This window comes from Aegilops tauschii, chromosome 7, assembly GCF_002575655.3.
Source record: "Aegilops tauschii subsp. strangulata cultivar AL8/78 chromosome 7, Aet v6.0, whole genome shotgun sequence".
In the NCBI taxonomy this organism is placed as follows: domain Eukaryota; kingdom Viridiplantae; phylum Streptophyta; class Magnoliopsida; order Poales; family Poaceae; genus Aegilops; species Aegilops tauschii.
The window spans coordinates 271418337-271445355 of record NC_053041.3 but is presented as its reverse complement, the minus strand read 5'-3'; the positions used below and the strand labels follow the sequence as shown (position 1 = coordinate 271445355).

Genomic DNA, 27019 nt, shown 5'->3' with positions numbered 1-27019 from the left:
TTAGTTTTTGTATTTTGTTTCCTTAAAGGGTTTCATTCTTCCATAGAAAACTTCATTATTTTGTTTTTGGTTTTATTTTTGTTTTTTATTTTCTTTCTTCTAAAGGGTTTCATTCTTCCCTAGAAAACTTCATTATTTTGTTCTGTTGTTTTTTTTAATTTTCTCTCTTCTTCAAGGGTTTCAATCTTCCCTAGAAAATTTCATTGTTTTATTTTTGATTTATTTTCTTTCTTCTTAAAGGGTTTTATTCTTCCCTAGAAAAGTTTATTATTTTGTTTTCACTTTAATTTTAATATTATTTTATTTTCGTTCTTTAATGGTAATACCTTTATTTTGCATATTATAATGAAGCGCAATTTCTGTGTAAATTGGGTGCAAATTTTGCCATTACTTGTTTTTTATTGCCTTTCTTCTTAAAGGGTACTGTCAATAGTAAGATTTTTTTTATTTTCTTTCTTCTTCAAGGGTAAGATTAAATGCCAATGATTCTTTTTAGTTTAGAAGACTTCATTATTATGAATTTTTTTGTTTCTTCTTTAAGGACATTATCAACTCCACTAATTCATTTCTTCTGAGAAAACATCTTTTTTGCAAAAGTTCCATAATATATGTTTATTCTTGCATATTATAAAAATCATAATTTATGTACGTATTGTGTGCAAGTTTTATCATTATTCATTTTGTTTCTAAGGGGGTGGTGGTGGTGGGGTGTACGGTTGATGGTGTAGGAGTGCAAAATTTGCCATTGTTATATTTCTTCTTAGTTGGTAATATCAATCAAAGTAATTTATTTTTTCTTAGAAACTTTCTTATTTGATTTCGATTTAGTTTCATCCATTTTCTTATTTTTAAATGGTAATACCAATGTCAGTAATTCGTTCGTTCTTAAGAAACTTCAATTTTCTGTGAAAATTCCACCACTTACTCTCGCGTATTATAAATATACGCAATTTGCGTGTAAATTGTGTACAAATTGTGTCATTATTTATTTTATTTTCTTTATTCTTAAATGATAAACCAATGACTTAATTCATTCTTTCTTAGAAATTTTCATTATTTTGATTTTATTTTTGTTGCAAATTCATTCCTTCTTAGATAACTTATTTTTTTGTAAAATTTTCACTATTATATTGTTATTCTTTCATATTATAAAAGCACAATTTCTCTGTACATTATGTGCAAATTTTGTCATTATTTTGTTTAAGGTGACACCACCACAATTATTAGAATTTTAGGCAACGGACGACTACATTGCTGCATGATTAGTGTGCATGAATGTAGATCAACTGAAACAATTTTACGGTCAGTCGACTAGTGCAAATTCCTGTAGTCGGTCCGTATTTCAATTTGGGCATGTGTGTAGCGTTCGTCACCAAGGTCCTGGTAATCCACCATGCTTTTTACGGGATACTCCCATATGCATGTTTTTTTTTGAGAAATTCCCATATGCATGTACTACACTGGTTTTCTCTGAAACTATACATGTACATTGCTTTTTTTTTGCGGGAAATACATGTACATTGCTTGTTGGGCCATTAATTTTTTTATGTTGCTACGTTCGTCCCAATTTATTCAGACAGCCATGCATGTGTCTGATAACATGTGTGTGTGTGTGATGGAAACAGATTTTTTTTTTAGGGATGTGTGATGGAAACAGATGGCTGAGAAGGCACAGGGTGACGGAAGAAGTGTATGGATGTGCAGGCCATCGTCGGGACTTGGCCCAGGTTTCCGAGAATGAAAAGTGTGGTGCAAGTGCGTCGAGGGCAGGCTCAATCGACTGAAACAACTTTGGGTCAGTCGACTGACCCAAATTATGTTTTCAGTTGATTGATCTGTAGCCGGTCCCAAAGAAACCAGTGCACCCTCTAATGCATATTTACTACGCAGTGATCTGGACTCTCTTATATTAGAGAAGTAGCGTTTTTTTCTACATACATCGTTTGAGTGACAAGGTTTGCGGATCACTTCGATGAGACGCTTCCTGCAGCACACTCAGCTTGGAGGGCACCACCCGGTGAGCACGCCGTGTTCGCCGGTATTTATCAGACACCCTTGAGATCCCTGAGATCCAAGTCAACCCGAATGCCAGTGACTAGGGAAGAGCCTTTTCCGAGCGGAGCACTCCCCCACTCATCTGAATTCCCAAACAGGGCGAATAGGTCCCCTCTCGCCGGCAAAGGCGACTGGGTGGGGTCCACTTCATGGATGCCCGCCGAGGGAAGCCCCGAGTAGATCACGCCGCCCGACAAACACCATGTACTCCCTGACCATATGCAAGAGCCTTCATGGACCTGAGAAATCTAGGGTTACCTCAAGAAGAATGTCTTGTTCACCCAGAGGACGACGCAACCGCGAAAAGGATCACTTGGCAAGCAAAGGGCTACACCTTCATGGATGGAGACACTTATCGAGTCCTCCTATTTGATGTGTTATGCATTGAACAGTAAGGCAAACGCCATAAGGCCCTCTTATATGTGCCAACCCTGGCTTGAGCCATTAACCCTGAGATTTTTTTGTTTGTATAATGTGATAAAAAAATAAGTTGTCAAAACATGCATGTACGTTCGTAAGAATGTCCATGTACGTACATAAGAATGTTCATATGTGCAATAAATTGTTCATCACGTGTTTAAAAAATATTCATGTATTAAACAAGTTGACGTATTTTTTTCAAGAAATCATGGATTTAAAAGAAAAACATATACATGATACAAAATGTTCATCATATGTGTTCATGTATACTCCTTCCGTTCCCAAATATAAGTCTTTTTAGAGATTTCAACAAATGGCTACATACGGAGCAAAATGAGTGAATCTACACTCTAAAATATGTCTACATACATCCGTATGTTGTAGTCCATTTGAAATGTCTAAAAAGACTTATATTTAAAAACGAAGGGAGTACATAATAGTTATGTTTATGAATTTAAAGGGAAAGAGGAAAAAGAAAAATACTATAAAACCAAAAGAAAACAGAAAGAAAAGAGAAACGGGAAGAAAACCAAAGGAAAGTAAAAAAACCAAAAAAAATCTGAGAGAAAAACTCCGGAAGCCACGTCTAGAACAAAGGTAATGGGCCAGCCGAGCGCGCCCCTGGGTGAAAAGGTCGAGCTCATTATGAGATGTAGCCTCGCCTTGGCCTCTGACGCTCCACTAAAGCCCTTCTTGGATCCTCGTTTTGCTCCACTTACACCTGTAAAAGTTATAGATCTCTGTCCGTCATTTTGGTTTCTAGACGAAAATAACTCTTGACATGTAAATTACACCCGAAAATTTAATACACGTGTATTAAATTACATTTATACCAAGCGCATCCTAAACGGGCCAGCTCAACGCTATCCCCTGGAGCAGTTCTGGGAAGGTTCTAGGGACCATTTTAGAATGGTTTTATAACCTTCCGTGTTGTCTTTTCTTTTGTCATTATGTGTTTTTTTACCGATTTTCTTCAGGTTTTTCTTTTTCTCTTTCTCTTTCTCGTTTTATTTCCTTTTTCTTTTCATTTGTTTTTATATTAACATTTTTTTATACACATTGAACATTTCTCAAATACATGATGAACATTTTCTTCAAATACATGTTTTGATATTTTTTTAAACAAATGTTAAACATTTACAAATACACGTAGAAAAATCTCTGGATGGTACGAAACCCTGGTAAAGGAGGAGGGTTGTGATAGGCTTGGCGAGCCAACATCAAAACTCAGTCACTCTTATGGAGATGAAACGTAGAATAACATCGTTGGGGCATTCAGCGACGCGCCATATCGGAACCCGGGTGTGGTGTCAAATGGGCAAGGGCCAGGCCGTCACCCCCTTGGTGGTGCGCCATATGTTGATCTAGATACGGTGACAAGTGAGCAAGGATCGGGTCATCGCATCCTTAGTGGTGCGCTACATCGACGCCCGGGTGTAGTGAAAATTGAGTAAGGGTCTTCGCATTTGACTCGACAAGTGCAAAGGGTAAGGAAGCTAGCTGAGCCTAGGAGGATCCGCTTATGTAGCTAGAGCGTAGGGTCCTACGGAGCTAGTTGATACATCGGTGTGAAGAGATGTTGATATCCTTTGTGTTCAAGAAACCAAATGAAAGGGATGGAAGGCGAATGAGGTGGAGGATACCAACTTCAAGCTATGATAAGTTACAAACAGAAATAGAGTAGGCATCTTGATTAACAAAAGTCTCAAGTATGGAGTGGTAGACGTCAAGAGGCATGGGGACCGGATTATCCTGATCAAGCTGGTAGTTGGGGACTTAGTTCTCAATGTTATCAATGCGTATGCCCCGCAAGTAGGCAACAATGAGAAAACTAAGAGGGAGTTCTAGACAGGCCTGGAGGACATGGTTAGGAGTGTACCTGTTGGCGAGAAGTTCTTCATAGGAGAAAACTTCATTGGCCATGTGGGTACATCTAAGACATATTTTGAAGGGGTGCATGGAGGCTTCGCCAATGGCATCACAAATTAAGAAGGAAAAGATGTCCTAAGCTTTGCTCTAGCCTATGACATGATCGTAGCTAACACCCTCTTTAAAAAGAGAGAATCACATCTAGTGACTTTTAGTAGTTGTCAAAACTCTAGCCATATTGATTTCATCCTCTCGAGAAAAGAAGACAAACGTGCTTGCCTAGATTGTAAGGTGATACCTGAAGAGAGTGTTGCTCCTCAGCATAAGCTTGTGATGCCTGACTTCCGCTCTCGGATTCTAATCCAGCGGGATAAGCATGCCAAAGTAGCTAGAATGAAGTGGTGGAAGTTTAAGGGAGCAGCTTAGGCTTTCAAGGAGAGGGTCATTAAGGAGGGCCCTTGGAAGGAAGAAGGTGATGAAGACAATATGTGGATAAAGATAGCGTTGCATTCGTAAGGTGGCTGCAAAGGAGTTTGCAGTGCCCAGGGAAGTAGAAGCAAAGTTAAAGATACATGGTAGTCAAACGATGATGTCCAAAAGAAGAAAATTTGCTTCATAAGCCTACACGGCTACTCCTGAATAGGAGTGCAGACAAGATAGAGAAGTAGAGGGTAGCAAAGAAGGTCGCAAAGCGAGATATGAGTGGAGCAAGGGGTCGGTCGTATGAGGATCTCTACCAGCGCTCAGACACGAAGGAAGACAAAAAGGACATCTATATGATAGCCAAGATCCGAGAGAGGGAGGCGAGGGATGTTGACCAAGTCAGATGCATCAAGGACGTAGCAGATGAACTCCTGGTGAGCGACGAGGATATTAAACATAAATGGCAGGAGTACTTTGACAAGTTTTTCAATGGAGAGAATGGGAGCTCTACCATTGAGTTATACGCCTCTTTGATGATACCAGAAGGCGTTTTGTGTGGTTAATTCAGCAGTCTGAGATCAGGGAGGCTTTAAAAAGGATGAAAGGAGGCGAGGCGATGGGCCCTCGGAGACATAGTGATAGCATGGCTAACTAAGCTTTTCAACCTCATGTTTGGGCAAATAAGATGTCCGAAGAATGGGGGCGGAGTATATTAGTACCAATGTTTAATAACAAAGGGGATGTTCAATGCTGTACTAATTACCATGGGATTAAGTTGACGAGTCATACAATGAAGCTATGAGAGAGAGTCATTGAGCACTGCTTGAGAAAGAATGGCAAGCGTGACCAAAAATCCGTTTGGTTTCATGCTTGGAGGTCGACCATGGAAGCCATTTTCTTGGTTCGACAACTTATGAAGAGATATAGGGAGGAAAAAAAAGACCCGAATATGGTGTCCATTGACCTTGGAGAAGACCTGCGATAAGATAGCACGGAATGTCATGTGTGGGCCTTAAAGAAACACAGAATCCCAACATAGTATGTTACCCTCATGAAGAACTTGTAAGATAATGATGTCATAAGTGTTCGAACAAGCACACTGGTGACTTTTTGATTAAAATAGAATGGTACCAAAGGGTAGGTTTAAACCCTTATCATTTTGCTTTGGTGAAGGATGAAGTCACAAGGGATATACAAGAAGATATCCCATGGTGTATGCCTTTTGCAGATGATGTGATGCCAGTAGATGATAATCGGACGAGGATTAACAGAAAGTTAGCGCTATAGAGACAAACCTTGAAATCGAAAGGTTTTAGACTTAGTAGAACTAAAACCGAGTACATGTGGTGCGGTTTCAGTACTACTAGGCACGAGGAGGAGGTTAACCTTGATGGGCAGGTGATACCTCAGAAGGACACCATTCGATATATGCGATCAATGTCGCAAAAGGATGGTGTTATTGATGAAGATGTGAGCTATCGAATTAAAGTTGCATGGATGAAGTGGCGCTAAGCTTCTGGCGTTCTATGTGACAAGAGAGTGCGGCAAAATTTAAAAGGTGTGTTTTATAGAACGATGTGACAAGAGAGTGCCACAAAAGGTAAAAAATCAGGTTTTACAGGATGACGATTCGAACCACCATGTTGTATGGCGACGACTGTTAGCCGATAAAAGACAACATGCTCAACGGTTAGGTGCAGCAGAGATGCATATATTGAGATGGATGTGTGACCACATAAGAAAGGAGTGATTGGATCCGGAATGATAATGTAGGGATGGAGTTGGGGTATCACCGACTAAAAAGAAACTTGTCCAACATTGTTTGAGATGGTTTGGGCATATTCAGTGCGGACCTTCAGAAGTTCCAGTGCATAGCAGATAGATAAAACGTGCTAATAATGTAAAGAGAGGTCGGAGTAGACCGAACCTGACATGGGAGGAGTCCATAAAGAGAGATATGAAAGACTAGAATATCACCAAGGAACTAGACACATGAACACACTGGTTATCCATGTACCCGAACCATGAGTTGGTTGTGAGATTTTATTGGTATCAGCTCTAGCCTAGCCCAACTTGTTTGGAACTAAAGATTTAGTAGTAGTAGTAGTTGTTGTTGTTGTAGTTGTTTTGGTACAAAACTTTTTATATATTACTTGAACATTTTTACATCATAGTAACATATTTTTAGAATGTTATGAACATATTTTTGGACAGCATGAACATTTTCTTAAAGCCACACACTTTTATAATGGTGCGAAACATTTTTTAAACACGCACATTTTTTTACATTGTATAAACACTTTTGAAAGTGTCATGAACATTTTTTTAAACACGGCAACATTTTTATAAATGTCATATATGTCTTTTTTAGATGCATGGATATTTTTCAAAATTGAAGAACAAAAATTTCACACTGTTTTAACATTTTCCAAATACATGGTGAGTGTTTTTAAAATTTTAAATAAATTAATTGGAGTATATGTACTTAGATATTTGAAATATAAAAAAAGGAAAAAAAATGGTGTGTGTGCCTACATGCCTACGTATGTGTCTATCTGTGGTTGAGCAACATCGATTTTTTTCTTGAGGGATGGATGAGCCAGATAGATGAGCACTGTAACGTGAGCTGCTACTTTATTGGACCAGCCCATTTCCGTGCTGTATTGGGCCAGCCCATTTCCGTGCTGTATTGGGCCAGCCCATTTCCGTGCTGTATTGGGCCAGCCCATTTCCGTGCTGTATTGGGCCAGCCCATTTCCGTGCTGTATTGGGCCAGCCCATTTCCGTGCTGTATTGGGCCAGCCGATATCCGTGCGTTGCGATTGGAGCATACAGGTCGTAACAGAGGAAACTATAGGTGCGCCCAACAATTTCCCTTACACAGCCTAGAGTGTAGACGTACTACTATTTGGAGCCCAAATCTGCCTAGGGTGGGCCATATTCAAAGCCTGGGCCAGGCCATATACAAATTAATCTGTAACTGGACTGACCCGTGAACATTCAAATTAATCTTTGTCACAGGAGTTACTTTGTAATTTCTTTGATTTTAAATCCAAATCAGTGTACCTGTAACAGTTATAAATATGAATAGAATTATAGGTGTTTCTAAAACCTAGCAGGCATATACAAATACAAACAACAGTTTCTACGACCATCAGCAACGTAGCAACAAATACACAATAAGCAAATAAGTGAACTGTTCTAAAAAAAGTGAACTGCATTTTTGAATATTTATATACAGAAAATAATACTCGTTTGGATACATGAAAGATGACCCAGCACTGCATATTTGCATGTACTAGTAACAAGGCTTGTGTGAAGTTTGCATTGCAATACTTTTTATCTTTTAAATTTAAATAGGGACTTTGAGCTGAGAGAGGATTTTCAAAATCAAAATTCAACTTTTCAATTTTCCAAAAGTTCTGAAAACATACACACGTACTTGGAGATGTATACTACATGTGTGTAAAAATTCATGATGAAATAGTTTTGATGTGGTCTACACAAAAAACAAAATCATGTACTTTTATGGTGAATAGTACATTTGTTAGAAATCCATGATCTCCTTTTGTGGTTCGCAAAAATGGTATTTCACCGTGAAACTTTACAAACAAGTAGTATACATCTATAAGTATCTGTGTATTTTTTTTCAAAAGAAACATTAAACTTAAAAGTTTTCCCAATAATTTAAAATCTGGGCCTCAGCCCGGGAGCTGAGAGCAATTCCGCTTTGAGTTGCCGTGCTTTGATGACGTATATATATGGCCCACCGCACTGGAAAACCCATTTTTTTGTGTATAAGGGACTTGAACCCGGGTAAAAAGAAATAGATACCTTTGCATCCAGCTCCAAATGGAGCAGTATTTGGTCACAGTGTGCTTGCACGGTTGCACCTGTATGCTCTGCTGATCAGATGTGTGCTCCAGAGCTGTCAATCATCTTAGTTCCCGGATCATGTAATCACTATCACGTCAGCATATCAATGTGTAAAAGGATCATGGGCCAGTTCTTTTGCAAGATTCTCCCAGAATCGGACCCCTTCTCAGCTTGCAGCCATGGGAAATCCTCCATCGCCACACAGCTGCTTCAGCGTAATTCTGCTTTCCATGACCGTAACCTGCTCGGAAATGAATGAAAACCACTGTGAGTTTCTCAAAAAGAAAAAATTATAAACACGGGAAATGCATCTTTAATATCTATTCCCTCCGTCCCATAATATAGGACGTTTTTTGACATTAGTATAGTGTCAAAAAACGTCTTACATTACGTGACGGAGGGAGTATCTATTTTTAGATCACCAGGGAGTAGCCTGCTGGGTCTCATACTGTTCGAATGAAACCAACCACAGCAGGTTCAACAGAATCTTGGCCTTCAAGCCAAAAGTTTAGACACAAAAACAAAGAGCGAAAATGGAAGTACGTTACGAAACAAGAGACATAACAAGCTTTTTTTTCATCATTCTGACTGCTGCCCATCATCTGAACGTCCAGTCTTCGCATATGATTTAATCTCGAATTCCGATGCAAAATAAAGCGTAAGAAAGTACAAACTATATATGCCAACTCACGAATCTGCTAAGTGCGTCACTAGATGCCATCAAGAAACCTGTTTCAGCACAAAATGAGATGAAACGATTGACAAAAGAATTGGCGCCAGTACCAAATGATCTCCAGTTTTCCACGAATTTGGTTGAGATGATAACCATGTTAGCTGCACTATTTCTGTAGGCCTGTTAGGAATGCAGGAAGAAGCAAGGAAATGAGGGCACCGCGTCACAACCAAGACCTTCCTAACTGAATTGATGCTGGAAATCAATTGGACCGGGCCACAAGGTACAACAGCCGTATTGAATTGTCCACCAAGCTGCTTGAACCAACCAAGACCTTCCTAACCAAATTAATGCGTAACAAAGGAAGCTGCTTCTTAACTCTCTAGGCCCCACAATGCTCCCCTGCCCTCATGTCTTTCAGCCACCGCACGGATCAGTACTCAGTACCACGGCCATGTAGTAAGCTTCGGAAGGTCGCACGAAACATCCCAAGGAACCCACTTGATGGTGGCTCTCCAGCTGACGCTGTCCTAAATGTCCCCTCCGTGTTGACGAAAGCTCAGACTTGAGTAGTTGTCTGAATAATGCTTCTGCCCAACATGGTACCACTGCCTATCGTACTACGTCGCAAATCATCTAACAACTTTGGCCTCCACAAGGACCCCGATGCACTAATTGCATGTCGACCCACCGATATCCAGTTCAAATCATTGCCTCTATTGCAGCCAACATCGCATGACCAGATTTATGGCCTTGCTGCTTTGCTAACTGGTGTCAAAACAAAATTACACGCAAGTCATGGATCATAAGTTAACCTAACAAGCTAACACCATTCTGAACGCTCAAGCCACAATATTCTTTTTAATGGCCAGAACACATTGTTTTAGCTTGTTGGTAGAAGCAGAGCTCAGGGACAAGAAACCACACTAACATTGTTTGGCAAGGTTTAAACTTCTGTTATAACTCCTAAAGAGGTCTTCAGTAGAGTTGTAACATGACATGGGAGCCCATTTAACTAATTAAACTTATCGTGTACAGTAGTAATGAAAACTCTTAGTGCTAAAATCAAGTAGTATAATGCATTTGAAATTGATCATTGTTGGAAGTTACAAGGTCATGGGCAATGAATAGAGCGGGATTGCATGTTTACAGAGTTGTAGAAAGTTCATTGACATCCTATGGAATTTAGACACCCATACTATCAGGATTAAGAAATGAAGAGGCAGATGTGAAGCTGTTTGTGATTAATGTCTTCCTAATCTAAATATGCTGTAATATTGTTATGGCAACTAGAACACCACAAGGTTCTTGTGTATCTGAAACATAGTACAATCAAAGGGAAATGTGGTTTACTGGTTAATTGTATCACCCAAGGGCAGATCGAAGCTGCAAGTTAACTGTCGGCACATTTCTATACTACACACCATTCTAGAAAATATGATGATAGCTGAATCATCTTGAGCCAATCACATAGCACCTGAAACAAAAAGGGGCAGGAGGGAAATCAGCAAAAGCAACATAAAATGCTTTTGTAAAAAAAATAACTGGAAAAACAAAAGCTGCAAAATAACGCACAGAAGGGGCAGCAAGTTAGTAAATATGTTTATTACCTAATATAAGGTACGTTGCTTCAAACACAATTCTCAGTAAACTAAAGGACGGGTCCTACTATCTTGTACAGCTATCTCAAACCTGAACCCACTATCACGTACCAAGCTAGCAAAGATGGCTCCACCATGTGTGAGAGACAGTGGTCCTATGCATTTAGTCGGGAAAGTATCCAGTGCTCCCAGCCTTGGGGTACTCCCAATGCTCCAGTGTCAAAAGGAATTTTTAAATGTTTCAAAAATTTCCGGGAAAAAATGAGAATGTTCACAAGGAATGTCACTACATCACCTAAAAATTTTAAGTCCAAAATCGAAATGTAGATTGAGAAACAAAAAAGAGAGATACAGATCTGAATAGTGTCAATGTTGCTTTTGTCTCTTCTTTACACTATTCATGCTAGATTTCACATTTTTCTTTCTCAATGTGTGATTCAAGTTTGGACCTGAAATTTTTAGAGCTTGTAGGTACATTCACAGTTTTTTCGGAAATTTTTGAAACATTAAAAAAATGTTTATTAACATTGGAGTACCGGGAGTACCCCAAGGCTGGGAGCACCGGATACTTTCCCGCATTTAGTCCTGCAAAGTTGCAACCACGTACAGATAGGAACATCCCACCAAGGGAGTTCATGGTCTTGTCCCCTGACGATTTGCTATCTATGATAATTGTGGAAACGAAGATGCAGATTTCCCACCAGACCTGCCCACTATAAATATATGATCATGGCACAAACCATCGACAGAAACACACACAGACCGACTTTTTTCTCTGATCATTCCATCTCAGAGTCACAGCCCATCTCCTTGAAACAAAACAAGCAACCATGATCAGCTCCAGGAAGCTAGCTCAACTTTCCAAGAAGTGGCAGGGCATTGGCGCCATCGGGCGAAGGTTCGCAACGTCAGACAAGGATATCCACCCATCATGCAGCTCAGTCGCAGGCAAGGGCCACTTCGTCGTCTACTCTTCCGACGGGAGGCGGTTCGAGATCCCCCTGGTGTGCCTCCGCACAACAGTCTTCGAGGAGCTCCTGAGGATGTCTCAGGAGGAGTTTGGGTTCACAAGCGATGGGAGGATCACGCTGCCTTGTGATACAACGACAATGGAATATGTGATGTGTTTGCTAAGGAGAGAGGCCTCCCAAGATGTTGAGAGGGCACTCCTCAGTTCCATAGTGACGACTTGCCACCGCCCAAGCAGAGTGATGCAACCAAACAGCGGACTTAACCAGCAATTCGCTGTGCACAGCTCCTGAAAAATGAAGATCTTGCGGCTTCTTTCTTTTTTCAACTTCCATCTTTTTTTTCCCGGACGTACTTTTGGAGCACACTTCTGTGCGGCTTTTTTCCAATTGTCCCGTGGATGTACAGATGGATGCATGTAAGAATAATCACATTGTGATTTCGAATACAAGGATCAAGCTTACCACATTGAAACAATATCTAACAACTTTTTTTTTCTTTCTCATTCCCAAATGCATCTACATACATAGCATTTTGTACTACAAGTAACGCCAAGACACACGTTTTAGAGTCTATACAGCGAAGGCAAAAAGGCAAAACAAACGAAGAGAAACTATATTGTTACTACTAGGTTGTAATAACATTATATTATAGGAAGAAGGGAGTACTGTTTTAGAGTCTACAATATTCTTTTATGTATGGATGCCATCAAAGAAGTGAGTTGCAATACCAAATGCTGTATGAAATTGTAAGCAAGTTGCTTGAATCAAGAAAGACCTTCCAACTGGATTTAACGTCGGAAAAAATCTGTACCAAACCAGCAGATCCAATTCTTTATACACAATTAACAAAAGGTGCTGCTTCTGTAAACCTCCTACAAAATCTGGAGCCTACAGGCTGCAGTACTGATATTTGCTAGTATACCACTGAGAAGCTCATGAAGTGACTGACCTTCATAAGTTTCAAATAAGAAAAATGAGCTTCATCATCCAAGGAAGCCCCTGCGGAACATCCTAAGTAACCTACTTCTGCAGTATGCATGTATCCAACCATCTAACCACCACGTCTCAGCTAGGACCTCTGCAAGGACCACGAGTGCATGCGCCAACTGCAAATTGGCCCAGTACTATCCAATTTAAATCACATTGCCTCCATTGTAGCGAACAATGCATGCATAGACTCATGGCCTTGTTTGCTCACCAACTACTGTCATTGATTACTACGCGTAAGTCATAGACCATTTGTTCACCTACCAGATATACATTAGATTCACAACCAAGGAATATCCTCATTTCATCCATAGAATAGCATTCCAAATACGAAAAGCCTAGATCTGATAATACGATGTGTTTATCTTCAGTCCGTTCCCTCCTAAACCATAACAGGAACAAATTCTTTTAGCTTCTCAACAGAAAAATGCTTAAGCACAACAAACCACATCAATGACAAATTACTTGGCAAGGTTTAAACTTATGTTCAGATCTTAACCGTTGATCCTTCCTGAAGAGTATCACCTGAAGCCATGTGACCAATAAACCCTATAGTGGTATGGTAATAAGCACAGGATTGGGCTGCATGCATACAGAGCCATTGGGAAGTTTGACAAAATCCTGTGGAATTTAAACACCCTAGACTAGTGGTAGAAACATAGCTGTATTTATGTATGTAAGTAATTGGTGTTTTTTAAGTCTTAACCTAATAACAGTAGTACTGCTTGGCCAACCCCCCAAGGTTCCTGACTCCAAGCCTATAGGAGAATCTAAGCGGAAATACGAGTTTTTGTATCAGCTGAAACCTGAATTAAAAGGTTTAAATAGGAACATGGAACCTCTAGTTTGCTCAGATTATTGTATTACATTTACATGATCCACCTTTCTACAAGATGTGGTGATAGTTAAGTCATCTTGAGTCAATCACATGACACTTGCAGCGAAAGGGAGATGAGGAAAATCAGTAAATGCAGCAGAGTAACTTCTCTAAGATTTCCTGAAATCGTAAGATGGCGGAATGATGCAATGCACCTCATGTTAAGATAACACTGAACATGCGCAATGCAAAATTAATCAGGCACGCAAAAACTGCATAATAGCATATAAAAGGGCCAATATGTCAGTAAATATATTCATTATCTCAAATCAAGCTAGTTAAAGGGCTGTACCCAAAACTTTGTACCGCTGTGTGCGCATGTTAAAGCTCAACCAGCTGTGATGATGAATTATGCACTTAGCCAGCAAAGATGGCTCCACCATGTGAGAAAAATGGTCCTGGGCAACAAATCTTGCAAGTTGCAACCACAGATAGCAACATCACACCAAGGGAGATCATGGCGTTGTCTCTGGAACACTTGGTCTTTGTGATAGTTGTACAAGATTCAGACCCTACCATGACACACGCGCCCTATAAATACATGATCATGGCACAAACCATGGCCACACACAAGCTGACCTTTTTTCTCTGATCATTTCTTCTCAGAGACACATTCCATCTTCAAAATCAAAACAAGTGATCATGATGAGCTCCAAGAAACTAGCTCAACTTTCCAAGAAGTGGCAAGGAATCAGTGCCATCGGGCGAAGAAGGGTCACAACAACGGACAAGGATGTGCACCCATCCTCCAGCTCAGTTGCAGGCAAGGGCCACTTCGTTGTCTACTCCTCCGACGGGAGGCGCTTCGAGATCCCCATAGCGTGCCTCCACACGATGATCTTCGGGGAGCTCCTGAGGATGTCGCAGGAAGAGTTTGGGTTCACAAGTGAGGGGAGGATCACACTGCCATGTGATACGACAATGATGGAGTATGTAATGTGTTTGCTCAGGAGAGAGGCCTCTGAAGATGTTGAGAGGGCGCTTCTCAACTCCATTATAACGACTTGCCACCATCCAAGCAGAATGATGCAAGCAGCCACTGGACTTCACCAGCAATTTGCTGTGCGCAGCTCCTGAAGAGTGAACATCTCCAGATTTTTCTTCCTGTTTTTATGTTCCATCTTTTTTCCCGGTTGTACTTTTGGAGCACACCTTTTGTGCAACGTTTTTCCAAGGGTGCCGTACTGTGGATGTACAGATGGATGCATGTAAAAATAATCACATTGTGATTAGAAGAAGAAAGAATCAAGTTTAGCCCATTGAAACAATATCTAGTGCTACTACTGCTAGTGTAGTTTCTGCACTGTATTAGAGAGGCCACCAAAGAAGCCAACTAGGAATCACATGAAGATACTAAGAACTGGATGGCATGTGAGATGCTGGAAAATATCAAAATAATCAGACCACAAGGTGCAATGGCCGTATGAAATTGTTGAGCAAGTTGCCTGAACAACCAACAACCTTCCTAACCGGATTAATGTCTTTTTTTAAGTAATGTACCCAACTAGCAGACCCAATCCTCTATACACCATTAACAAAGGATGTGCTTCGGTAGGCCTCATATGAATCTGGGGCCTACATGTTGTAGTAATATCTCTTAGCCACTACACAACTCAATACTCAGTATTTCTATTTGCTAGTACTACTTCGAAGCCCATGAAGTGAGCTTCATACTTTTCAAAAGAGAAGTGAGACCTATCAGCTAAGGAAGGCATCATGAAACATCCTAAGTTACCCACTTGTGCAGTGCGTATCCAATCATCTAACCACTTATTCACAGCTATGGCCTCCGCCAGGACCACAAATGTATGTAGCAACCGCACTAATCATATTGCCTCCATTATAGCCAACACTGCATGAGCAAACTCATGGCCTTCTTACCTGCCAGTTGCCAACTAGTGTCATTGATGACACACGGGAGTCATGGACCATTTGTTCACCTACTAGCTATACAATTGATTCAGAAGCCCTGATAAATGTCCTCACCTCATCCATAAAATATGATTGCAAATACTGAAGCCTGGACCTGATAACACAATGCATTCCCTCCTAATAGGGCTTAAGAACAAGAAGGCACACCAAGAACATATTGCTTCGAATGGTTTAAACATAACTTCAGAGGTCCTCGGTTCGTGCTATCCTATGAAAGATCTGGGACGCCCGTAATGCCATGGTTTTCCATCATGTAAATCACAGTCAGGAACATCCTCGACGACTTCACCAACCGGTCTCATTGGTTCACCAAGGCCGGTCATAAGGATGACACTAATGCTTGGCGTCTATGCCTTTCTTCACATTTACACGTGCTTGTGCCAAACTCTGTCCTGGCAACTTTGAATAATATATTCAGGTGGTGGAGCCCCCTCTCGAAACAGGCGAAAGCCCCGCTTTATATATAAAGCAACACCCGAAGAAGTACATGGCCGAACGATACAAGATGGTGAGGTAGCCCTCTTACAAAGCCAATCCTGAGATAACCGGCAGACACGGAAATAACCGGCAGACACAGAACGCACGCGACTATGCTACCAGCAAAGAGCACTGGGAGAACTAAACACACCCCACGCTACAACCTAGCACACCTAAGCTCCATGACAACGCCCCCAAGAGGGAGAACGGCGCAGAGCGTCGCCGCTGCCGAGTCCACACGGACAAAGATCTTCACCCGGAGCCCTGACACGGAGAGAAGAACCACAACAACGTCTTCAAGAAGAGCGCGGCACCAACGGGTGTCGCCGTCATCGGCGCCAAGGCATGGAGTTTTCGCTCGGCAACTCATCTGTGCCACCACGAGGCCGCCATGAGGAACGCGACAATGTCAGGTCCCCAGATCCGGATCAGGACGCCGCCCCTCCGAGAGAGAGAGGGCACGTCCGAGCTACCCGTCGCAACACCTCCTGTTGCCCACACAACCCAGGAGGAAAGCCGCCACCATGCGAACCACCATCCGGGGCCGCCGCCCCGGCATCCCTGTCGCGAGATAGCGTGCACCGCTCACATCACAACGCACTCAACCATGGTAGGAAGAGTGACGACACACCATCTACTCCTAGCTCGACATCAGTACCCGTCACCGGAGGGAAATCCCATCCAGGGGCCGCCACCATGACCAAAGGGAAGCTCCGCGCCCCCCAAGGAGCCGACGGCCAGATCTGGACAAACCAGATCCGGCCACCACGGCCACTCTAGAGGGGCCCCGCACAGCCCTCCACGCCACATCCAGACGCAGCCACGGGAATGGAACACGCACGAGCCCCCACCGCTGTCGCGCGCGGCCACCAGCCGGAGGACGCCCGCCCGCGCCAACCTCCGTCAACCGAGGGGAGAGAACGCTCCGCCGCCACCGACGCCGACCGGGCTTTGCCCGGCGAAGGCGAGGGGAGGAGGTGGGCGGAGAGGTAGAGACCGGCGGCACTGGGGTGGCCCTCCCTATCGCCTGCGGGAGGGGAAGGGGGAGGGTTTTTTCGTGGAGCCCCCTCCCCACTCTCTCGCGGTGATTCTTCAAAAGAAAAAGAACTTCGGAGGTCAGCCATAAGACCCCCTAAAGAGGCCTCGAGTAATGTTCTAATTTGTCTTGACAGCTCAAATGTGTAAAGCATCTGAAGCCATGTAACCAAGAAACCTTATTTTGGGAATTGGTGGCCGTGATGGTCCGTCCATCCACACCTCGCACATCTCTTTCCCACCCTTCAAGAAAAATCCCTATATGATCGATTATAAATTCTTTGTCCGTAGAAAGGATATTTTGCTAGTAAGCTTGTTATGTCAGATCTAGAAAATTCTACAATGGCGCCTGGAATTTTTTTTACTTCTGTGTCAAAATACTCTCAGCCCACAGATATGGCCAGCTACATACCAAGCCAGTAAAGATGTCCCACCATGTAACGATAATGGTCCAGTGCACTAAATCTTGCGGAAACATATAGCAACATCTCAACAAGGGAGTTCAAATGCCTTGTCCCTGGACAACTTGCTATCTTTGATGGTTGTAGAACCAAAGATGCATACCCTCCCATCACACCCGGTTCCTGTAAATACATGCTCATGGCACAAACCATCACCACACACAGACCCACTTTTTCCTCTGACCATTTCTTCTCAGAGTCACAACCCATCTTGGTAAAAAAACAAAACAAGCGACCACGATCAGCTCCAAGAAGCTAGCTCAACTTTCCAAGAAGTGGCAGGCAGTGGGTGCTATCGGGCGAAGAAGGGCAACTATAGCGGGCAAGGAGATACACCCATCATGCAGTACAGTTGCAGACAAGGGCCACTGTGTTGTCTACTCTTTCGACGGCAGGCGGTACAAGATCCCCTTGGTGTACCTCCGCGCAAGAGTCTTCCAGGAACTCTTGAGGATGTCTCAGGAGGAGTTTGGGTTCACAAATGATGGGAGGATCACACTGCCTTGTGATACAGCGGTGATGGAGTATGTGATGTGTTTGGTTAGGAGAGAAGCTTCAAAGGATGTTGAGAGGGCACTCCTCAGTTCCATAGTGATAGCTTGCCACCACCCAAGTAGAATGGTCCAATCACTCAGCGGACTTAACCAGCAATTTGCCGTGTGCAGCTCCTGAAGAGTGAAGAGTTTAGACCCACAGCTTTTTCACCTTCCATCTTTTTTTGCCAACTGTACACCTGGAGCGCGGTTTTGTGCAACGTTTTTCCAAAGGTACTGTGGATGCATGTAAAAAAATCACATCTTGAATAGAAACAAAGGAACCGAGCTTTCCATCAAAATAGTAACTACTGCTCAACCACTTCCTTAGATTCCACCAAAGATATATCGTGTATGCACCAAACAAAAGTAAAATCAGAACTAATGGTCCAGTGAGCCTCTTAACCATTTGCAGGGGCAGTTGCCTCTTAATCGAGCTTTTGTTGATAAACCTACAAAGGATACTACTCCCTCCAGTTCACAAATAAGTGATCTTTTGGACATTGATGGTCTTCAAGATATAACTTTGACCATTAGTTTGTATATAAAGATACCTAAGAAGATTATAGTATTCGGCTATTCGCCCATCCTATCGACCATTAGTTTGTATATAAAGATACCTAAGAAGATTATAGGATTCAGCTATTCGCCCATCCTATCGACCATTAGTTTGTATATAAAGATACCTAAGAAGATTATAGTATTCGGCTATTCGCCCATCCTATCGAGAATACTGACCAGCGAGATGCAAAGAGCAGAGTAACACTTTGAAGCAATATCATGCAGTTGTATGCCAGACTGAAACAGATACGCTATAATACTGTTCACGCTTTTCAGCTTCTGCCAAGAGGTGGTACATGAGCAACTAAAACATTGTAGGTGTAGTTCAAAGTTGCAGGACTCCTGAGTGATCGGTTGATTGACTGGTTCACCGTCGAACCGCCAGCTAAGCCGGTTCATTGTGGATGAAGAAAAGTCAAATTTAAATTTTGTTGGTGCGTTGCCACGGCCATTTGAAATATTTTAATGGTGTTATATATAAAAATAATGCATGTTAATTTTAACATGTAAAGAAATGATAGCCAATAACAATTGGGTAATAATTGAGATCCACTTCACTAGCAATGTAAGTTGATAAAAAAGGTTCTTTGACGATGTATACATAGAGAGCGATAATCCAACTAATAATCTATTGCGAATTAAGATTTACTTGATGCGCTTAAGATATTCTCGTACAATATCGAGAATGTTATCTTTAGCTTCATTCGCACTATGCTTGAGCAAGTATAATACAAATTTCGTCCCCAACTCATAATCATCATGCACAAGTAATATATGTAGTTAGCACAAATATTTCATATGGAAGGTCTAAAAATGTGCAACAAAGAATAGTCACTGTGCGAACCGGACGAACCAATTCTTTACCATTCCAGGGAGTTAAAATCAAAATCAAAATAATCACACATCCCTGCAATTGAATAACTTAACGTTATCTTGAATATAGTGAGAATAAAACTAAATGTTTGTATCTTGAATGTTACGATAATAAAATATATAATTTTACATATTCTTGCTCGTTGGAATACCAGTCAGGGTTGCACTATTTCGAGTGCGTAGTTCAAGTCCCTCACAAATCTCAGTAATTTCACTGCATGCCTTAGAGTTTTAATCTCTGATGAATGTGATGTATATAAAGGGTCTTGAATATACATGGCATGTATATTTGCGATGATGTACAAAATGTATCGGCCGACCAATGCATATAAAAGACAAATCTACAAGTGGTAGCTCTTATAAACCATAAATCATGACAACAATGGACAAGAGACCTACTTACCTAGTTGCACGATGAGATGTTATTGTCTACCCTAGGCCAACTATCAAACAGTGTTCCCAGCATCTGGATATTTGGCTTCACGTGAAACTTTATATCTCGTGTTGAATCCTAACATCATGGACTGAGTAAGAAAAACTATTTAGAAACATGTTGATACTAAAGATGATATAATATATGATTATGATAACTTACACAAAATTGTATATCCATGAAGTGTATAGGATGGACTATGGACAATAAGACCTCATCGCATGCCAGTATACACACGGCCATGTTGAAACAATCATTGCCCATAGACTGCTCTATGTTAGGTATGCCCTGAAGTTTTCTCACACTTAAGCCCATTGGATGGGGTGTCGAACTTCGCACCCATTCCTTCCTGAAAAATAATTGATAAGAATCATAATAATGTATATTGGCCCATGATATATTTTTAAATGTTGCTTACTCCAAACACCCAGCATCACCGATCGACATGATGTAGTTGCAGAGCCCAACAACTAATTCACATGGATCACATGATGGGATTGAGAGAGGACGTGTGTCTTCGACTCCGTCGGATGGATTCTACAGAAGCACAACATCAGAATTAGGTAAACTTTCTTCATCATCAGATTGGTAGTATATCGGATTTCTTTTTAGCTTATTCAGGTCAGACTCAAGCAATAAGACAACTAATTTCCGTCGAAAGTATTTCATATCCTCCTACAAAATATTTAAAAACTCAACTTTAATACAATATTGAAATAAAATAACGAGATCATGTATGAAAATGAAATGAAATAACTGGGTGAAATTATCAAACAATATATCTCTTGTCCAATATTCCATATAATTTAGCATAACAGTCCACACGATCCGCTACAATATTACAAAATGATGCTTTAGGATACCCATCTGCATGCTTATTCAAATAATTTCTCTATTTGATTCGTAATATCATAGTGGATCATGTAGACTGTTTATGCTAAATTATATGGAATATTGGACAGGAGATGTACTGTCTAATAATTTCACCAAAGTATTTTATTTTCATACATGATCTCATTATTTTATCTCAATTGTATTTAAGTTGGTTTTAAAAAATATTTTGCAGAAGGATATGAAACACTTTCGACAGAAATTAGTTGTCGTATTGCTCGAACCAGACCTGAATAAGCTAAAAGGATATCTGATATACTACCAATCTGATGATGAAGAAAATTTATTTAATTCTGATGTTGTGCTCCTGAAGAATTCAACTGACGGAGTCGAAGACAAACGTCCTCTCTCAATCTCCATCAGGCCCACGGATCCACATGAATTAGTTGTCAGGCTCTACACGTACATATGTCGATCGATGAGGCCGGGTGTTTGGAGCAAGCAACATTTAAAAATATATCATGTGCCAATATACACTATTATGATTCTTACCAATTATTTTTTCAAGAAAGAATGGGTGCGAAGCTCGACAACCCATCCAATGGGCTTATGTCTAAGAAAACTTCAGGGCATACTTAACAATGAGCCGTCTATGACAATGATTGTTTTAACATGGCCGTATGTATAATCGCATGGTCTTATTGTTTATGGACCCTCCTGTATACTTCATGGATCTATAAATTTTTTTTAGTTACCACAATCATATGAATTATATTATCATTAGTATCAACATGTTTCTAAACAATTGTTCCTGCTCAGTCCACGATGTTAGATTCAACACAAGATCTAAATTTCTGCGTGAAGCCAAATACATTGTTTGATAGCTGGCCTAGGATAGACAACAACATGTCATCGTGCAACTTGATAAGTAAGGTCTCTTGTCCATTGTTGTCATGATTTATGGCTTCTAATAACTACACTTGTAGATTTATCTTCCATATGCATTACTTGGCCGATACATATTGCACGTCATCGACAAAAATACATGTCATGCATATATTCTGGACCCTCTATAGATTTGCGAGGGACTTAAAAGACGCACTCGAAGTAGTGCACGCGCAACCCGGCTAGAGTTCCGATATATATAGATGGCAACATATATTTCCGACTGGTATTCCAATGACTACAAACGGGTAAATTTACATATTTTATTATCATAACATTCAAGATACAAAGCATTTATTTTTGTTATCACTATATTCAAGATAATATTAATTTTTCAACTGCAGGAATGTGTCTGGCTATTTTGTTTTTGATTTTATGCTCTCGTGAAATGGTAAAGAATTGGTTCGTCCGGTTTGCACCGTGAGTATTCTTCGTTGCACATATTTAGACCTTGCACGTGAAATATTTGTGATAACTACATATATTGCTTATGCAGGATGGTTATGAGTCGAGGACAAAAAATTTATTATACTTGCTCAAGTATCGTGCGAATGAAGGTAAAGAAAACATTCTTGATATTGTACGAGAATATCTTAAGCACATAAAGTAGATCTTAATTATTAGTTGAATCATCGCTCTCTATGTATACACCGTCAAATTACCCTTTTTTATCAACTTACATTGCAAGTGAATTGGGTTAGCATTATTCGTCTCTTTGTAAGCTTTGTGAACCCGTCACAAAATAACAAAACATATTATCCACGGTTTATGGAGTAAATGTATTGAAGCTAATATAGAGGTTTCGTAAGATGTGCACTAACTACAAAAGATTAGCTTTAAGCTACTAGCTTTAAATATGTTCATATTTTGGAACATCGAAATTCTATCACTCATAGGTTCGATGCTCAGGAATAATGTTGTCATTCAAGAATAGTGAAACCTTTAAGTTTTCTTGAGTCAAGCAGATGTTCGATGCTCATGACACGAGCCTAGACATGCCATCAAGAAAATTAAATTTAGTTATACAATGCAAAACACACAAGATAGACTTCAGTTTTTTTATGCTATGCTTGGTACTTGGGAGTGGGGGCCATAGCCAGTAAGCCTCCTCGGCTGGTTGTCTGGTGCCCGCAGCAGATACCATGACCCAGACATGCTCGGTTTGCAGGTCATGGACATTCCATCCGCGAGTTCCCAGTTTTCCTTGTCGGCATAGGAATGCATATCTACTGTGTGTCGGCCCGTCATTGTAGGGGCAACCACGTGATTGTCATGGTTGTTGTTTGTCGGTGTTGGCACGGCGAGTGGATGGTGCAGGTAGGATATTTTGAGGGAGTGTTGGCGCGATAGCTGTGATGGCCGACTATGCGTAGGTGGCCCATAGTCCACTGGGAGGCGGTGAAGGTAGGAATTCTTGGAAGTCGGGCCAGCAGCCCTGAGCGGCGGGTGCCACAATGTGTGGTGTTGGTCAGCTATCTTGATCATGAGGGCGGTGAGATGACATATGTGGGTCACTCATGGTCGGGAGCCGCTGACAGTCACTCTCAGCAACATCTGGATATCCCTGCCTGTTTCAGTCACCCTCAACCTTGGGCCTGTGCAATTTCATTAATGGTGGTCATGGTACCAAAGTGAAAATCTTGCCGCACTACCAGTGTCGGGCGACAGCGATGCTCTTTGGTGTCATTCCAGCAAGTGCAACTCCTTATTGGAGGCACCACCTTAGGAACTAGGGTCTTCTGCCTGGTCATTGTGTGGTTGGTTGGCAGTCTTAGTGGTACTTTTCGTGGTTGGACTCAGCTCTGGTTGGGCCATCATGCCCTTTGACTTTCTTGCCTTGGTCGTCTTGTCTTGTCAGTTGCTTTCCTTACGGGCTCTCATGTGAGCCTCTCCAACTACCTACGGTAAGGCGCTCTTCGAGCCAAGGCGAGGGGGCAAGTGGCCCTCTATAGAAGTGGAGATAAATGGTGTGGCGAAAACTTGCGACCTTCCTATAATAGACAGATGCAGGATTCTTTAGTGAATCGTCGCCTTCTCTCGCATCATCTAGCTCCAGCATTCACCTCGCCTATGGTCAGCAATGTTTTCGGCCAACAAGGTCTTGGGGGCGAGTTCATATAACTTAAACTAAAAAAAATACTAGACAATCCTTTTTTGCACATAATAAAGAAATAAATAAGCCATTGCAATTGGCGGAAATACGAAGCCACGAAAATAGAAGGTAAATTGAAATCCGCATGGAATAGGTGAAGTGGCATATCTCGTCATTTTAGTATTTGCTCGTTCTTGTTCTTTTTTTACATGTGTTCCTGTTCTTTTTCGTCCATGGATTATGAGTCCAAGGACTAGTCAAGACTAGTCTATAGACTAGTCTATGAGTCTCAACTCCAGGGCCGACTACACTTCAGTGTCGACTAGTCTATGAGTCACAACTTCAGTGTCGACTATTGTCAATTAGTCACACTTAGTCTATGAGTCTCAACCTCGGAACGACTCGTCGACTTTTTGACTCGTAAACCTTGTTTTCGTCATAGCCTGATTTCCACGATATCTTGTATCCTCTTCTGCCGTCTAGGGCTTTATTAATTTAAAGTTGGGCGCAATGCCTTTTGTCTAACAAAAATCGATTAACAGAGAAACTAACTTGGCATAGCGGGGATGATTGAGGGGTATTTCATCGAGCACCTCCGGGTTGGTAGGAACATCACAAATCACATAATTCCTAATCAACAAGCTCTAAATAAGTATAAAAGGAGCAAATGACATATCCAGGAAGGTTTTTTGGTCTAACTGAAACTAAACTGAAATTCTGGTGAACCGAACTGTTGGTTCCCAGATTTTTTCTTTGACGGGTGACAGCAGGAGCTTTCCTTTTGCATTATTATTAGGGGGAAACAACAAAGTTATTTACAAGGACTAGAGGACAACACAGCCTGACCTCAATTCATGGAACACTAAACTACCTCGCAGCATCTTTTAATGTCTAATTGCCAAATTTGTAGTTAATTATTAGGTTGTTGTGTTTAGAAAACTGATGAATTCGGTTGTTGTATTTAGTAAACTGTACGAACTAAAGCCCGAACCGAGAAAACCAAAAGACATAATTAACTACGACAACAAATTTGTTTGGAGGAAATGTAACGAAGTAATTGGACAGAGGCTCTCACTGATGGCGACCGGAGTTGGTAAAGATGGAGAAAATTCCAGCGATGTAGTCGACGAATCTCCAAATAGACCAGTTGTCCTGCACCCGGGGGGCGTGGCGAAGCCCCCGCAATGACAAATCTCTGCCTATCTTCCGGAAGCGGTCTCCGAGCGGAGGCGACGGAACTTCGTGGCGACGGCGTTTAGTGGCCGCGTAGGGAGGTGAGACAAGGGACACGGTGCAAACAGACGAGGGCGGCAGTTCGGGGGCGCCGGACGCGGCTTCCTGGCCGCGGCGGCGGCACGCCTGCGCCACCCCACAACCGCGCGTCGCAGACTGCACGGGTGCGAAAGAAGGTTGGACGCAGAGGTTTGGGCCCGGGGGATGGGTTGAGCTCAAGGAAATAAGGCCCAAGCAACAGACCTCGAAACCTCAAAAAAAAAAAGAGCAACAAATCTGGAATTATGGATTTTTCTTAAGGGATGGATGTTGATTTAATATAAAGCGTGAATGCTTTTTTTAGGAAGCAACTAGTTGACGAGCGCTCCTTCGGGAGCCTCACAACAACCAGCGTCACTTGGCGCGCTCTCAGCCGTCCGCACGTGTCACGCTCTGGGCGCTCCCTCTGAATTTTTTTAAATTTTTCCGCACGCGTTTTTGGCTTTTGAAATGGTTTTTTCGGGTTTTTTTGACGTTTCGGTTTTTCATCAGTCTTCCTTAGCTTTTGGATAAAAAATCAAAAAAAAATCGCGAAAAAGCGCGTTTTTTTCCTTTTTTTACAAGTGTCACGGTTTTGCTTTCGCCGGAGTCACGGTCGTGCCTCTCGGAAACGAAAAAAAAACATGTTTTCTGTTTTTTTCCTTCCGCGAGAGGCACGGTTTTGCTTCTATGAGAGGCATGGTTGTGCTTTCACGAGAGGCACGGCCGTGCCTCTCAGAAACGGAAAAAACGTGTTTTCTATTTTTTCCTTTCGCAAGAGGTACGGTTGTACTTTCGCAAGAGTCACGGCCGTGCCTCTCGAAAATGGAAAAAAACACGTTTTCTATTTTCTTTCTTTCGTGAGAGGCATGGTTTTGCTTCCGCGAGAGGCACGGTTGTGCTTTCGCGAGAGGCACGACCATGCCTCTCGAAAACAAAAAAAGACATGTTTTCTGTTTTTTCCTTCCGTGAGAGGCACGGTTGTGCTTTCGCGAGAGTCACGGCCGTGCCTCTCGGAAACGGAAAAAACATGTTTTTTGTTTTTTCTTTCGTGAGAGGCATGGTTGTGATTTCAGGAAAGGCATGGGCGTGCCTTTTTCGAAAAGGGAAAAAACCCGTACTCCCAGTTCGGATTTTTTCATCTGGTTTTTTAAGAGAAAAAAGTTTATCAAAACTTATTAACATGGGATCTAGTTTTGAAGATCTCGAATCGATGAATCCAACGGTGAAAATGGTTCGAGATTTGAACGCACAGTTTAAAAACATCTTGAATAAACGTGAAAGAACATGCGGTGCCCCCATGTTTGGTTTTGGTAATTGATGACAATCTCTATGGACTAATGGTTGCCTTGAGTTATATTTGAAGGATTTGTCCATAGGCTTTTCTTGAAGTCCATGTGTTGGTTTCAAGGAGTTTATGTGGTGACCAAGGTGTTACTAAGGAATTATCCAAAGATTGGTCATGTGAGAGTAGAGCTTATTGCAAGCATGTCTTGAAGAAGAAGATTGTGTGATCATTCATGTTTACCTTCAAGACATCATCCAAATGAAAAGAGTTGGAAAGAGTCAAGGTTGATCAAGACTAAGTCAAGAGTGAATCAAGTTGATCAACACACAAAGCGCACAAGATGTACCGAGAGGGATCAAGCGATCCCATGGTGTGGTAAGCATTGTCAATTACGCTTTGTGTACTAACCCATGATCTTCGTGAGAATTCTTTGTGGGGTTAGGTTGCGGTGTGCAAGTTCAAGTGAAGCATCATGAAGAGATCAAATGCTTGAAGCTTGCCGTCCATTGTTGCGACAATGGACTTGTGAAGATGTTGCGGTGTGCAAGTTCAAGT

At 41.6% G+C, this 27019-nt stretch overlaps 1 long non-coding RNA gene across 3 annotated transcripts; it reads right to left on the bottom strand.

Moving 5' to 3' along the window:
• Positions 1-1539: 1539 nt before the first annotated feature.
• Positions 1540-25341, bottom strand: LOC109740610 (uncharacterized). Of its 3 annotated transcripts, none has more exons than XR_002227365.4 (7): positions 25001-25341; positions 20476-20594; positions 20220-20406; positions 20028-20148; positions 10670-10793; positions 8602-8884; positions 1540-3196 (listed from the first exon to the last, which is right to left on the bottom strand). It is a non-coding gene; the product is annotated as an uncharacterized lncRNA (long non-coding RNA). The 3 variants fall into 3 exon arrangements; XR_005763546.3 differs by lacking the exon at positions 1540-3196 and adding an exon at positions 5509-5743; XR_012188520.1 differs by lacking the exon at positions 1540-3196 and adding an exon at positions 7773-7833.
• Positions 25342-27019: the final 1678 nt, after the last annotated feature.